At 38.2% G+C, this 13,610-nt stretch overlaps 1 protein-coding gene across 2 annotated transcripts in view; it reads right to left on the bottom strand.

Annotated features, from left to right (window-relative positions):
- The window catches only part of MAGI2 (membrane associated guanylate kinase, WW and PDZ domain containing 2), a gene marked incomplete at both ends in the record, with an annotated part of 1,165,889 nt that overhangs the window by 895,725 nt on the left and 256,554 nt on the right, over positions 1–13,610 (bottom strand). The gene's annotated exons all lie outside the window — the stretch shown is intronic.

The following is a 13,610-nucleotide window of genomic DNA, read 5'->3' as shown; positions in this document are numbered from 1 at the left end:
TCCAACTCAGACCTATAATAATATCTGCTAGAAGCACCTAAATTGTGCTTTGGAGAATAATGCTTTTAATAGTTTTTTAAAAAATACTTTTCATTTTCAATTCAATCCATTATATCAACCAATATGTACATAATTAGGGTCCCAGTGCACAAATTCATGCACCTTGAAAGGAACTGTGGGCCACAAGGCTGTGGTGTGCACAGGGACAGGTTGTGGCCCATCCTCTGCACCCCTCCAACTGTGGCCCCTGGTCCCCTGTCTGCCAGAAGCTCTGCTCCCGCCGCCGCCACCCCCACATGCTGATGGCTGGGCCAGCAGCGGTTGCTAGTGGGGCTGGGTGCTGCCCTGATTGCCCCTTAGGGGCAGGGGAGGTGGAGAAGCCTTGAGGGGTGATGGGGACCAGCAGCCACTGCTCGCACCTGCTGAAGGTGCCAAGTAATCGGGGCTGGCACCAGGTGCCAGCAGCGGGTGCAAGTAGGGCCAGTGCTGGCAGCAGGTGCAAGCGCCAGGAGGGACCACAGAGCTTGGGAGCAAAGAATTTTCAGTAACCACCAGAGGCTCCCGCTCACCTGCTCCACCATCCTTCTGATGCCCATCATGTTCCGCATGTACCCCCTGGTTTTCAGCACACATCATAGCGACCAGTTGTTCAGTTATTCTGCCCTTTGGTCTATTTGCATATTAGCTTTTATTCTATAGGATATGTTCTGTGTGCACTATATTTTAGAATATAAAAAAAATATAAATAAAAGTGTACCTACCTTAAAGGATCTTAGCATTATATTCTAATCAAAGAGAAGGGCAAGGAGTTGACAAATACATTGCAAAAAATTATTATTACATAGAACAGGTACAAAACACTATGGAGTCATTTCCTACAACTACTCTAACTTCATTTTTAGTATTTAACCATCAGAAGTCCTTTGGCTTTTATTATATTGTGGTCAGAAAATATATTTTATATGATTTAAATTGTTTTAAAAAATGAGACTTTATTTGTGGCCTAACATGTGGTCTATCATAAAAGTTGTTCAATGTGGCTTGAGGAGAATGTGTATTCTAGTGTTGTGTTGAGTGTTTATGGTTATCTAATAGATCTAATTGGTTTGTAACAAAGTGGGTATTTAAGTCCCCAACTATTATTGTTGGATTGTTACTCTCTGCTTTTATCTAGTTTCTCCTTCATTATTAAATGATAGTTTTGCTGAATTTAGAATTCATGATAATTTTTTTCTTTCAGCATTTTGAACATTTCATCTCATTACCTTGGCCTCTGCGATTTTTTATGAGACTCATCTGTTGATCCTATTAAGATCCCATGTGTGATTAGTTACATCTCTCTTGCTAATTTCAATATTTATTGTCTTTAGCTTTAGATTGTTTGACTATTATGTATCTAGTTGTGGATCTCTGAGTTTTTCCTACCTGAAGCTGTTTGACCTTCTTGTAAATCTCTGTTAGTATTTTTCATCAAATTTGAAAGAAATCCAGCCATTATTTCTTCAAATTTTCTGTCTGTATCTTTCTCTCATTTTCTTTTAGAACTCCTCTTATGGGGCTGTGATATACTTGATGGTTTTTCACACTCTGCAGGGGTCCTCAAACTTTTTAAACAGGGGGCCAGTTCACTGTCCCTCAGACCGTTGGAGGGCCGGACTATAGTTTAAAAAAAAATATGAATGGAGAAACCAAGATGGTGGCATAGGTAAACACCTAACCTGCAGCCTCGCACAACAATTTCAAAAACACAACTAAAAGTCAAAATGGACATCATCCAGAACCACAGGAAAGCTGGCTGACTGAAACGCCCACAACTAGAAGGAAAGAGAAAACCACAGGAGCCCTAAAAACCTGAGGTACGGAGACACGGGCGGAGACACAGGCGCGCGCGCGCGTGCAGGGAGGATGGAGCCGGAGAGGAAGGAGCGGATGAGTGCCTGGCCGGCGTTCTCTAGCGGGAAGGAGACAAAAGCTCCAGACTGCGCTGAACCCCAGCTCTGACTGCAATGAACCCCAGTTCCGGGCGAGACCCTGGGGACCCAGGCTCATACTGGGGGAATCTGGGCTGTAAGGCAGAAACTCAGGGGAGCAGCGAAAGGCAGAGCTCCAGAGGCGCGCACGTGAATGCACACAGAGGACGGACTGTTGACTGTGCAGCTGAATTGCCCTAGCGGGAAGGAGACAAAAGCTCCAGACTGTGCTGAGCCCCAGTTCCGACTGCACTGAAACCCAGTTCCAGGCGAGAACCTGGGAATCCAGATTCATTGGGGGAGAGACTAGACTGTTTGGCAGCAGGCAAAACTCCAGGGTGCCTTTCTCTCAGAGGTGCTTGCAGGGAATACAGAGGGACACTGAGGGACACTGAGACCCAGGAACCTCATAGGGCGGGGCTGACGGGAAGCCAAGGCTGTAGGCTCCACCCTGAAACTCTGCCCCATCCAAGCTGAGCACAGAGGCTTTTACAATTTTGCAAGTCTAGTTGAATAAGGCTGTCTCCCGGCGTAGACACAGCTGATCCTCATAGCCAATTGGACTGGAGGTCAAATCCTCCCAGTGTACCAACAGCAATCAAGGCTTAACAACACCAAGACTTTGCACTCAGCCCACAAAGGGGGGTACCAAGAGTGACCACCTAGGGAGATTGGGGAAGCTGAGCTACCGGCCCCTATAGGTCACTGACCACACAAAGCCACTCCATCAACACAGGGAGGCAGCCAAAATGTGGAGACACTGAAGCAGGTCACAAATAGAAGAGATGGAGGAAAGTAAACTAATGGACGACACAGTGTTCAGAACCACATTTATAAGGTTACTCAAGAATCTTCTAAAAACCGCTGATAAACTTGAAGAGACCTTTAAGGACCTTAATGAGAATACCAAAAAAAATGGAAAAGGACCAGTCAGAAATTATGCATACATTGTCTGAAATAAAGAATATACAGAAATTCAACTGTAGATCACCGTACACAAAGAGTCAAACCAAAGATCTGGAACACGAGGAAGCAAAAAACACCCAACCAGAGAGGCAGAAAGTAAGAAGAATCCAAAAGTGTGAGGATAGCGTAAGGAGCCTCTGGGACGGCTTTAAGTGTACCAACATCTGAATTTTTGGGGTGCCAGAAGAAGAGAGAGAGCAAGATACTGAAAACCTATTTGAAGAAATAATGACAGAAAACTTCCCCCACCTGATGAAAGAAATAGACTTACAAGTCCAGGAAGCGCACAGAACCCCAAACAAGAGGAATCCAAAGAGGACCACACCAAGACACATCATAATTAAAATGACAAGGGCAAAAGACAAAGAGAGAATCTTAAAAGCAGCAAGAGAAAAGCAGTTAGTTACCTACAAGGGAGTACCCATACGACTGTCAGCTGATTTCTCAACAGAAACTATGCAGGCCAGATGGGAGTGGCAAGAAATATTCAAAGTGATGAACAGCAAGAACCTACAACCAAGATTACTCTACACAGCAAAGCTATCATTCAGAATTGAAGGTCAGATGAAGAGCTTCACAGACAAGAAAAAGCTAAAGGAGTTCATCAACACCAAACCAGGATTATATGAAATGCTGAAGGGTATTCTTTAAGAAGAGGAAGAAGAAAAAAAAAAAAAGGTAAAGGTAAAAATTATGAACAACAATAAGACATCAAATACCAACAAGTGAATCTAAAAATCAAGTGAATAAAAAAATCTGAAGAACAGAATGGACTGGTGAATATAATAGAATCAGGAACATAGAAAGGGAGGCGACAGACAATTCTCAGGGGGAAGGGGGTCTGAGGGGTACAGGAAGAGATTAGACAAAAATCTTACACCTATGGATGAAGACAGTGGCGGGGGGGTAAGGGTATGGGGTGGGGTGGGGAATCAGGTGGAGGGGAGCTATGGGGGGGGGGGGAAGAGGAACACCTGTAATAATCATCTGAACAATAAAGATTTATATATATAAAAAAAAAACTATGAACAAATTCCTATGCACACTGCACATATCTTATTTTGAAGTAAAAAAACAAAACGGCAAAAACACCCACAAGTGGCCCACGGGCCGTAGTTTGAGGACGCCTGCTCTAAAGGTTCTTCATTTTTTTTCTCCAGTATTTTTTCTCTCTATTGCTCATACTAGGTAATCTCAATAAACCTCACTTCAACTTTACTGATTTGTTCTTCTGTCAGTTAAAATCCACTATTGAGCCTATTTAGTAAATTTATCATTTTGATTATTCTATTTTTCAGTTCCAATATTTATTTCTATTGGCTTGTATCCTATAAATCATATCTTTTCATTACTCTTCCTTTGTTTTTGGTGAAACACTGTTCTGACACTTTCCTTTTTATAGGGCATACTTTTCTATTTCTTTGCATGCTTTATATTTTCCTGTTAAAAACTGGACATTTTAAATGACAAACGAAAATCTGATTCCCCTTCACCAGGGCTGACTTTTGTTGCTGTATTGTGATGGTTGTTGGTTTATTTCATGACCTTTCTGGAAAAATTCTTTAAAATTTTTAAAGTCTGTAATATTATTTTTGGCCACTAAAGTCTCTGATCAATTAGCTTAGTGGTCAACTGACGTGATGATGTCCATAAATTCTTTCAACCAATCAGTCTCTCAGCCTTTGCTGAAGTCTTCTTTGTGAACATTGGAACACATAATGTTCTGGAAGAGGGTTTACAACTGTGTCTTAGCCTTCACTTCTTATTTACAAGGAGGCTTAAGGTTAGCCAGAGATGAAAAATTAGGACTTTTTACATCTTTCCTAGACATGTGAACAGTCCTTTATATGCATGTGGCTCCCTAGATTTCCAGGAATATGTTTGAAAAGCCTCCTATGAATCCCATTCCACACTATTTCCTTTCAGTTGTTTTTTTTTTATTATTTTTTTTGGCAAGCTTCTCATTAACCCATTCTGGTAACACTGCCTTGGCCATCTATATCAGTAAACAATTGCTAAAAATTGATTTCAACAAATATCCTGAGAATGAGGCAGAGAGAGGTCTGAGTTAGGTCAAATTAAGACAAACCCCAACAATGAAACTTTTCAGCAAGCTGCAAGGTAGGTCAAAATAATGACAATTTATATGTATGAGTTTTTGGAAATCTCCAAACCCATTCTTCCCCCTAGGATACTGGTTTCACAGCTACCATAGTTATGAGGCTATTGTTTTCAAGTGTACCATGCAGAGCTAGGGAGAGAGATATGAGATAAAGACCACAAAGCTCATAATGAAATTCAGCCAGTTTTCCTGCATAAATATTCCTCAGACTGCTGCAAACCTTTAGTTAGTTTCTAGAATTCTAAAAAAGTTGATTTGGACATTTTTTGCAAATATCTTGATGCTAATGGAGGGGTGGATTTTCAGAGGTCCTCATTCTGCCATTCTGAAAATGATCTGCCTTTCTTTTGTTTCTTAAGTTTATCCTCATTTTGCTGAGCAGCATGGAAAGATCTTCCCAACTTAAAACACTGATAATTAAAATGTTTTGTCAAAATGTGGACAGTTTTTAAATTTTTTATTCAATAGGTCAAAGTATGCATTTGTAAATACAGAAAATATTCCACTAGTGAGTTTATGTAGCTGCTGATAGCTAAAGAGAAGAGTCTGAGACTTTTTAAAAGGTATAAATATTTCAATACTCATTTTGCTTAGTTCAACTCCCCAATTATATAAATATAAATATGTATTTGACAAGTATTTGGGGTCTAGTTACTGGAAATAGATTTAATGACTAATTCAAAGCAACCAAATATAGTCTACCCATCCCCTCCATAAATAAAAGGAGAAAAAACAAACACACACACACCTTAAATGATTCCAAGGAAATGGTGATTTCAGGGTAGTTTCCCCAAATAGAGAATAGTTCAATAGAACTCTCTACTGAGAACTTCAATAAAATATCCAGAAGTGAATGGTTGTATTTAAATCAAAGATATTCATTTTAGAGTCAAGTTTTGGCATATTTTTAAAATAAAATGGAACAAGGTTGCTCTCTTTCTATCTGAGTAGATAGATATGTGATGATTTGTGTGGACCGAACCACAAAATAATAAGGTATTTTAAAGATTTCTTAAAGTGGTATTCACCATTTACTGTTAACATAAATTAATACTATACATTCAATGTCATCCAATGTTTAAACAAGGTTTTATAATGAATATAAAGTTGTAAATGTAAGATTATGGAGTACTTAACAAAATGTTTAACCAAGGCTTTTGTAATAAATCAGTGTTGAATATAATTAATATTCATAGACACTGAGTGAACAGATTATTATGATCTTTGAACACATAATAATCTGCCCACTCAGTGTATAACTTATATAATAAAAGGCTAATATGCAAATTGTCCCCTCGACAAGGAGTTCGACCAGCGGGCAGTCCAGCCAACCGCCCATGTCCTCTCCCCCTAGCCAGGCTGGCCGGCCCCCACCCATGCATGAATTCATGCACCGGGCCTCTAATATATATATACTGAGTGGCCAGATTATTATGTGTTCAGAGATCATAATAATCTGCCCATTCAGTGTATATTACCCATGATTAAAACTGGAATATTTCACCTCCAATGAAAGTATTTTTTCTTTTAAGAAAACCATGTTCATTTAATCTTATTTATACAATATATATTCTTAGCTGAATTTTTCATGTTTTCTCTGATTTAGATATTTTTAACTATTAATAAGCAATAATTGATTACCTAATAGCATAGAAAATACTTATAGCCACACATAATTTCCTGCTATTAATAACAGATAACTCCTTCCTCCTTTCATATTTCTTTATCTGGATTCATTTCCTCCTATTTCAGCTATACTTTATTTGCATTTTAAAATGCTTCTCCAGCCCGGCTGGCTTGGCTCAGTGTTGAGTGTTGACCTATGAACCAGGTGTTCCTGGTTTGAATCCTGGTCAGGGCATATGCCCAGGTTGCAGGCTCAATCCCCTGTGTGGGGCATGCAGGAGGCAGCCGATTAATGATGCTCTCTCAGTATTGATGGTTCTCTCTCTCTCTACATCTCCATTCCTCTCTGAAATCAATAAAAATATATTAAAAATTAAAGTGCCTCTCCAAAAATGTATCCCATCCTGTTTGTAAGTGGAAATAATGGTGGTGACACTTAAAGAATCTAAGAAGAGATGAATTCTGAGGACTATTATTTTTTAAAAATATTTTATTGATTTTTACAGAGAGGAAGGGAGAGGGATAGAGAGTTAGAAACATCGATGAGATGAGAGAGAAACATCGATCAGCTACCTCCTGCACACCCCCCACTGGGGATGTGCCCGCAACCAAGGTACATGCTCTTGACTGGAATCGAACCTGAGACCCTTGAGTCTGCAGGCGGATGCTCTATCCACTGAGCCAAACCAGTTAGGGCACTATTATTTAATTGGCTTATGATCTAATAATTCCCTGATTGATGATGCATTCCACAGAGGTTTAGGTGACTTACTCACCTAAAATCTATAAAGATTTTATAGATATTAGCAAAGGCAAATCTGAATTCAAAGTTAATGAGACATTCATACAATAATGAAAAAATAAATACATGAGATCTAAACTTAAAGTCAGTTGTGGTTAAAAAATAAACTATAGCTGATAGCTAGAAATGCCTTACTTGAATTTCTAAACCTTCTGTCATAGAAATAAAAACTTTCCTCTGTATTTGAGAAAGAATCCAAATATATATATTAAAACATATCCATTGTATCTGTTGACTACATCAAAATTTTATTGAAGGTGAATTCTGATACTGCATTAAATATTGGGTGAATTTCATCCCTCATACTAGCTATGAACACTTCCTCACAATAGCATACAACTCAGCACTTAGTTTGTCTTTTTCACTGCAGTTTCACTCTGGTATTAAAATTTAAGAGACTCTTTTTCCTTTATAAAACCTTAAATCTTTATTTTTCATTATTCTTTAGCACTTTAAAGTTTAACAGATATTACATTTTATTATCTCCCTTTCCTAGACTGCCTTATTCAGCATTTATTCACAGTATGCTATATTTGCTAACTCTCTCTCTTTCTCTCTCTTTCTCTTTTTTTTTAGACCGAGAGAGAGAGAAAAAAAACCACACATCAACGTGACAGAGAAACATCGATCAGCTGCCTCCCACATATGCCACAACTGGGGATCAAACCCAAAACCTCAGTATGTGACCCAACCAGGAATTGAACCTGCCACTTGTTGGTGTTCTGGACAAAGCTCCAGCCAACGGAGGCACACCAGCCAGGGCTATACTTGCTAACTATTATCCTTGGTTCTCAGAGTGCTCAAGGTCTTTCAGTTTTGATTATATTGTCTCTCAAGTTTTTCATCACTGAAGATAATTCCTCTTATTGCTCTCCTGCCTCACCAACAAAAAGGAAAAAAATCCCTTTGAAGAAACCTTACATCTCAGTAGTCTATGAAATGTCACACCAAACATCATTATTTCTTCAGAGAAATATTTGTGATGTAACCATAATTCATTTAAAAGATAATGTTTGTATTAGCAAGATTTCAACTATTGTTGTCAATTGTTTCTAAGATCAAAGTCACTAAACAAAAGGGAGCACTTATGCTGTTATTAATATATCATGTAGAATTAATTTATTATTTTAATATTGTAAAAACAGAAATTAGTCTTTAAAAATATTAGATTAAAGATAGTAAAATATTATCCTATCTAATAAAAGAGTAATATGCAAATTGACCATCACTCCAACACAAGATGGCTGCCCCCATGTGGACACAAGATGGCTGCCACAAATTTAAATATAACTGCATATTTAAATTTACTGCCTAGGCAAATTTCATAATAAAATCTAACCTAGTTTTTTGTTTGTTGTTTTGTTTTGTATTTACTAAGAAAAATGGAGCATACTTTAATAAAAAATAAGAGTTTTGAAGACTTTTATAAAATATTATTCTTCATAAGAAATCATAAATATTCTTCTAGTAAATATTGTACTTTGAAATATATTTTATTGATTTCAGAGGAAGGGAGAGGGAGAAACAGATAGGAACATCAATGATGAGAGAAAATCATTTATCAGTTGCCTCCTGCATACCCCACACTGGGGATTGAGCCCACAAGCCAGGCATGTGTCCTGACTGGGAATCAAACTGTGGATCTTCTGGTTCATAGGTCGACACTCAACCACTGAGTAATGCCAGCCAGGCCTAGTTAATATTCTTTATAGTTTTCATCAAAGGCTATTAAAGAAATAAAATTCAGTATCAAGGTTTACATCAAAGTCAGCAAACTATAACCCCTGGTCGAATCTTGTTTCATATTTTACTATTGTCCACAAACTATGTTTTTTTTACATTTTTAAATTGTTTTAAAAACTAAAGAATAATATTTTGTAGTAACAATTATATGACTTCTGTGTTCATAAATAAAGTTTTATTGGAACTCAGTCTTGTCCATTCATTTACATATTATCCATTGTTGCAACAAAGTCCATATAGCTCGCAAAACTGAAAGTGTTTACTATTTTGCTCTTGACAGAAAGAGTGTGTCTACCTGTGGCTTACAGGAGTCTATTAAAGTATGCTCCATTTTTCTTAGTAAATACAAAACAAAACAACAAACAAAAAACTAGGTTAGATTTTATTATGAAATTTGCCTAGGCAGTAAATTTAAATATGCAGTTATATTTTTTAGTTCAGCTAATGACTGGGGTTTGGATAAAATTGGTCTTTGTTTTATTGATTTGCTAATTGGACTATCTTGTAAAGATTCTAAAAACATATTCATTTACAGTACATGTGACATAGATATACTGTATCTGTCATCAGTTCCTAAGATAATACCATGATTTTGACAATGAAAAACCTAAGTTCCTATGGAAAAAATATATAAAAGTGATTATTTTAGCCTTCCCCCAAATAAATCAACACTAATAACAATAAAAACAGACACCAATGCTACTTATACATAATAAATGAGTAATTATGGATTCTGTGCTATTAATTTCCATATGCAATTTATTACTTCTTAGAAACTTTCAGGATCTACCCAATCTTTAGTTTTAACCATCCTATATAATAAAAGGGTAATATGCAAATCGACCAAACGGCAGAACAACCGGTTGCTATGACACACACTGACCACCAGGGGGCAGACGCTCAATGCAGGAGCTGCCCCCTGCTGGTCAGTGTGCTCCCACAGGGGGAGCACCGCTCAGCCAGAAGCCCTGGCAGGGAGCAGGCCTAAGCACGCAGTCGGACATCCCCCGAGGGCTCCTGGACAGCGAGAGGGCACAGGCTGGGCTGAAGGACAACCCCCCACCAGTGCACAAATGTTGTGCACTGGCCTCTAGTATGTTTATAAATTGATTTTCTGTTGCTGCCGACAGTGCACAAGTGAGGAACTATTTTCTGTTTACTCTTGTATACAAAAGTTCAGGGCATTTCTAATTTTAACTTAGGAACTAATGTTGGATTCCTAAGTCCAATGTATTCCAAACTTTATATCTATCTCTTTTCAGACTTCATTACATAACACCTGGGGTTTTTTTTTAGGAATTCCTCTTATCTCCCTGTTCTAACCTTATCATTTTATTATCTCTTTCTAGTATTTGTTCAACAGGCATAACCCACAATTTACTTATAATAAAACCAACATTTTCACAGTTGCCTTGGAGCTATATAAAAGTAAATTTATCTAAATTTGACTTACAACTATGGAAGACTCATGGTTGGGATATTATTTAGATCCAGGATTATAAGGACATTTTTAAAATTGAAATTTTGAGCTCCTCCAACCCTACAATTTTGTAAATGAGGCAACCTAGGCCCATTTTCCTTATTCTGGAATGCAGAGGCTTGTTCTGCAATGCAGAGGCCAAGAGAAAAATACAATACCCTGTTGCTGTAATAAATAAAGGGTCCAATTAGCCATGACTTCTTAATGGAAACTAAGTCAAGATGGCCCAAAACTATGGAGAATCCAATCCAATTCTTTAAGAGAGACTTATCTTATTAAGATTATTAATCATCTCTCTAACAACCCTCCCAAGTAGCATACTGTCTGTTTGAGTCACTAAATAAAAGTCATAAACCACAAAGTAATAAAAAATATAAGAAAAGGAGTTGAGAATATCTACCAGCCAAAAAATTAGCTGAATTTAAAATATTAATTACCCATCATTTAAATATTAAGAAGCAATTTTCTGAGACACCTGTCTACCCAAGAATGCCCCCCCCCCCCATTTTTTTTAACCTGTGTTCCTGTCCCAGTGTGTTCCCTGGGACATATTGACCTTTCCTTCCAATAGCACATCTCATCCAGGATGTTCCATGCACTGCACCATACACTAGGCCCTGGGATGTACATGTGATTAAACCAAATGTTGGGTATACAGACTAAACATTTAAGCAGGTAAATTTTAATTCAGCATTGTGCTAGAAAAGCAATTACTTTTAAAGGGCCGTGGAAGAACAGAACAGCTGTCTGAGTGAGTCAGGAAGGCTTTACAGAGAATCCTCTCCTGCATCTTTGATGAGATTCATGGCAGTCTCCACAATACAGCACCCACATTGTCTGGTATCTTCCAGAGCCCCTATACTTCTTTGGTAAGTGCAGCTAAACATCCTAAGTTTTATCCTATACCATTAAATCCTGAAGTATATCCTTTCAATTCCTTGAAGGATTTTGCATTCCCAAACTTCTTTGGGTAAATAGTCCTCTTTGGAAAACTCTTTTCATGCTTGTTGGAAAATAAACACTATGTTTTGCTCTCCACTATTTCTGTATGCCAAGAACCAAACATGTGTGGCAGATTTCTGATTTAACAAATAGTTCTTAGGGCTTCAGCTTTTGCTGCAGTTATGTGAGTTTCATATTCATCACACATCTTCAAAATACTTCACTGCTAGGAAAACACTCTGAGGTATAGTACATGAGAAGCACTATATAATCTCCAGCAGAGTGCAGAATGAACAATCCTTATTTAAAGATTAATGATTCTTTTAGCAGTAGAACTAACTTAGGGGACTGTCTATTTTTTTAAGTATGGAGCTGTGATTGAGATGCTTATATTTAAGAGACATAAAAGGTTAAGCTTCCCATTTCCTGATCAGTAGCTATTTACTTACACAGTATATGATATGAAATCATGAATTCTAATAAGAACAATATCACAACTGCTCAAGTCTCAATGATCTGAATACAGCTTTCCACTCTGCTTAGTACATAGAAAAGCATGAAATTTAAACTGGTTTCTCCATGCCACCCTAAGTGCTTCTTGGCTATCTCTGTTCTACCACTAGCTGTGGTACATTCAGGAATTTAAAATAATTTTAATGTTAACATAGCAAAATATTAATTATCTCATGAGCAAAACTCATATATAAGGCATCAAATCAAACTAACCTGTTTTTTGGGCTATCTGTGACAACATATGTCTGTATTGTAGTGAACTCTTGCAACGTAACCATATTTCTAAATCTAGTCATCTTTAAAATAATGCAATGTTCACATTTTTAACATTAAAAATGTACACTAAGCAGGCTTTCAGAATCACAGGTGGCTCAAGCACAATGATAAGTCCATGTTTGTCCTCAAAGTAAGTTGGTGTATGACTCACACCAAAAATTATAGAGAAAAAAAACACAGCAAAAAACAAAACCCAGAAGTTTAGCATTATGACAAGAACATCTTTGAATGTGCCTGTTGAAAGGAAACCATTGTGGGTAACTTAATTATGAAAAATATTTAGATTCTAATTTACAGCTAATTTCAGTCAAAAGTTTAGGAATTATAAATGGAAACAAACTACTGATAGATGAGGCAACCTGGATGAATCTCAAATGTGTTAAGTGAAAGAAGCTAGACTTCCAAGAAAACTATGGCCTGGATATTACCTTCTAACTCAGTCCAGGGCCTAGCCTTTATCTTTGCAAAATCAAAAATTCAATTGTCAGTATACTGAGAGTTCAGTTCCTCAAGGATAGCCTCATCCTATCAAGCTCATAGAGACTGATATAAAACACACACACACACACACACACACACACACACACAGATGTTAATGGATTACTTTGCATGGTATCTACAACACCCATATATTCCCATGGATTTGACTAGTTGATAAGCTACACAGTACAACTGTTTGGTGGGCTCAGTCTCAAAACAAGATGATCCTATATAATAAAAGGGTAATATGCAAATTGACCCTAACGGTGGAACGACCAGTCACTATGATGCGCACTGACCACCAGGGGGCAGATGGTCAATGCAGGAGCTGTCTCCTGGTGTTCAGTGCGCTCCCACACAGAGAACTCTGCTCAGCCACAAGCCGGGCTGATGGCTGCAAGCGCAGCATTGGTGGCAGGAGCCTCTCCTGCCTCTTTGGCAGTGCTGGAGATGTCTGAGTGCAGCTTAGGACATCCTCTGAGGGCTCCCAGGCTGCCAGAGGGATGTCTGACTGCCAGCTTAGGCCCGATCCCCTGAGGAGTGGGCCTAAGTTGGAGGTGGACATTCCCTGAGGGATCCCGGACTGCAAGAGGGCACAGGCTGGGCTGAGGGACCACCCTCCTGAGTGCACGAATTTTCATGCACTGGGCCTCTAGTTTTATTATATATTATGAACTGTAGAATGATGTC

This window comes from Cnephaeus nilssonii (genome assembly GCF_951640355.1).
Source record: "Cnephaeus nilssonii genome assembly, chromosome: 12".
NCBI classification, from domain to species: Eukaryota; Metazoa; Chordata; class Mammalia; order Chiroptera; family Vespertilionidae; genus Cnephaeus; species Cnephaeus nilssonii.
Note: the sequence above shows the minus strand (reverse complement) of the source record. Positions and strands in the feature narration are given on the sequence as shown.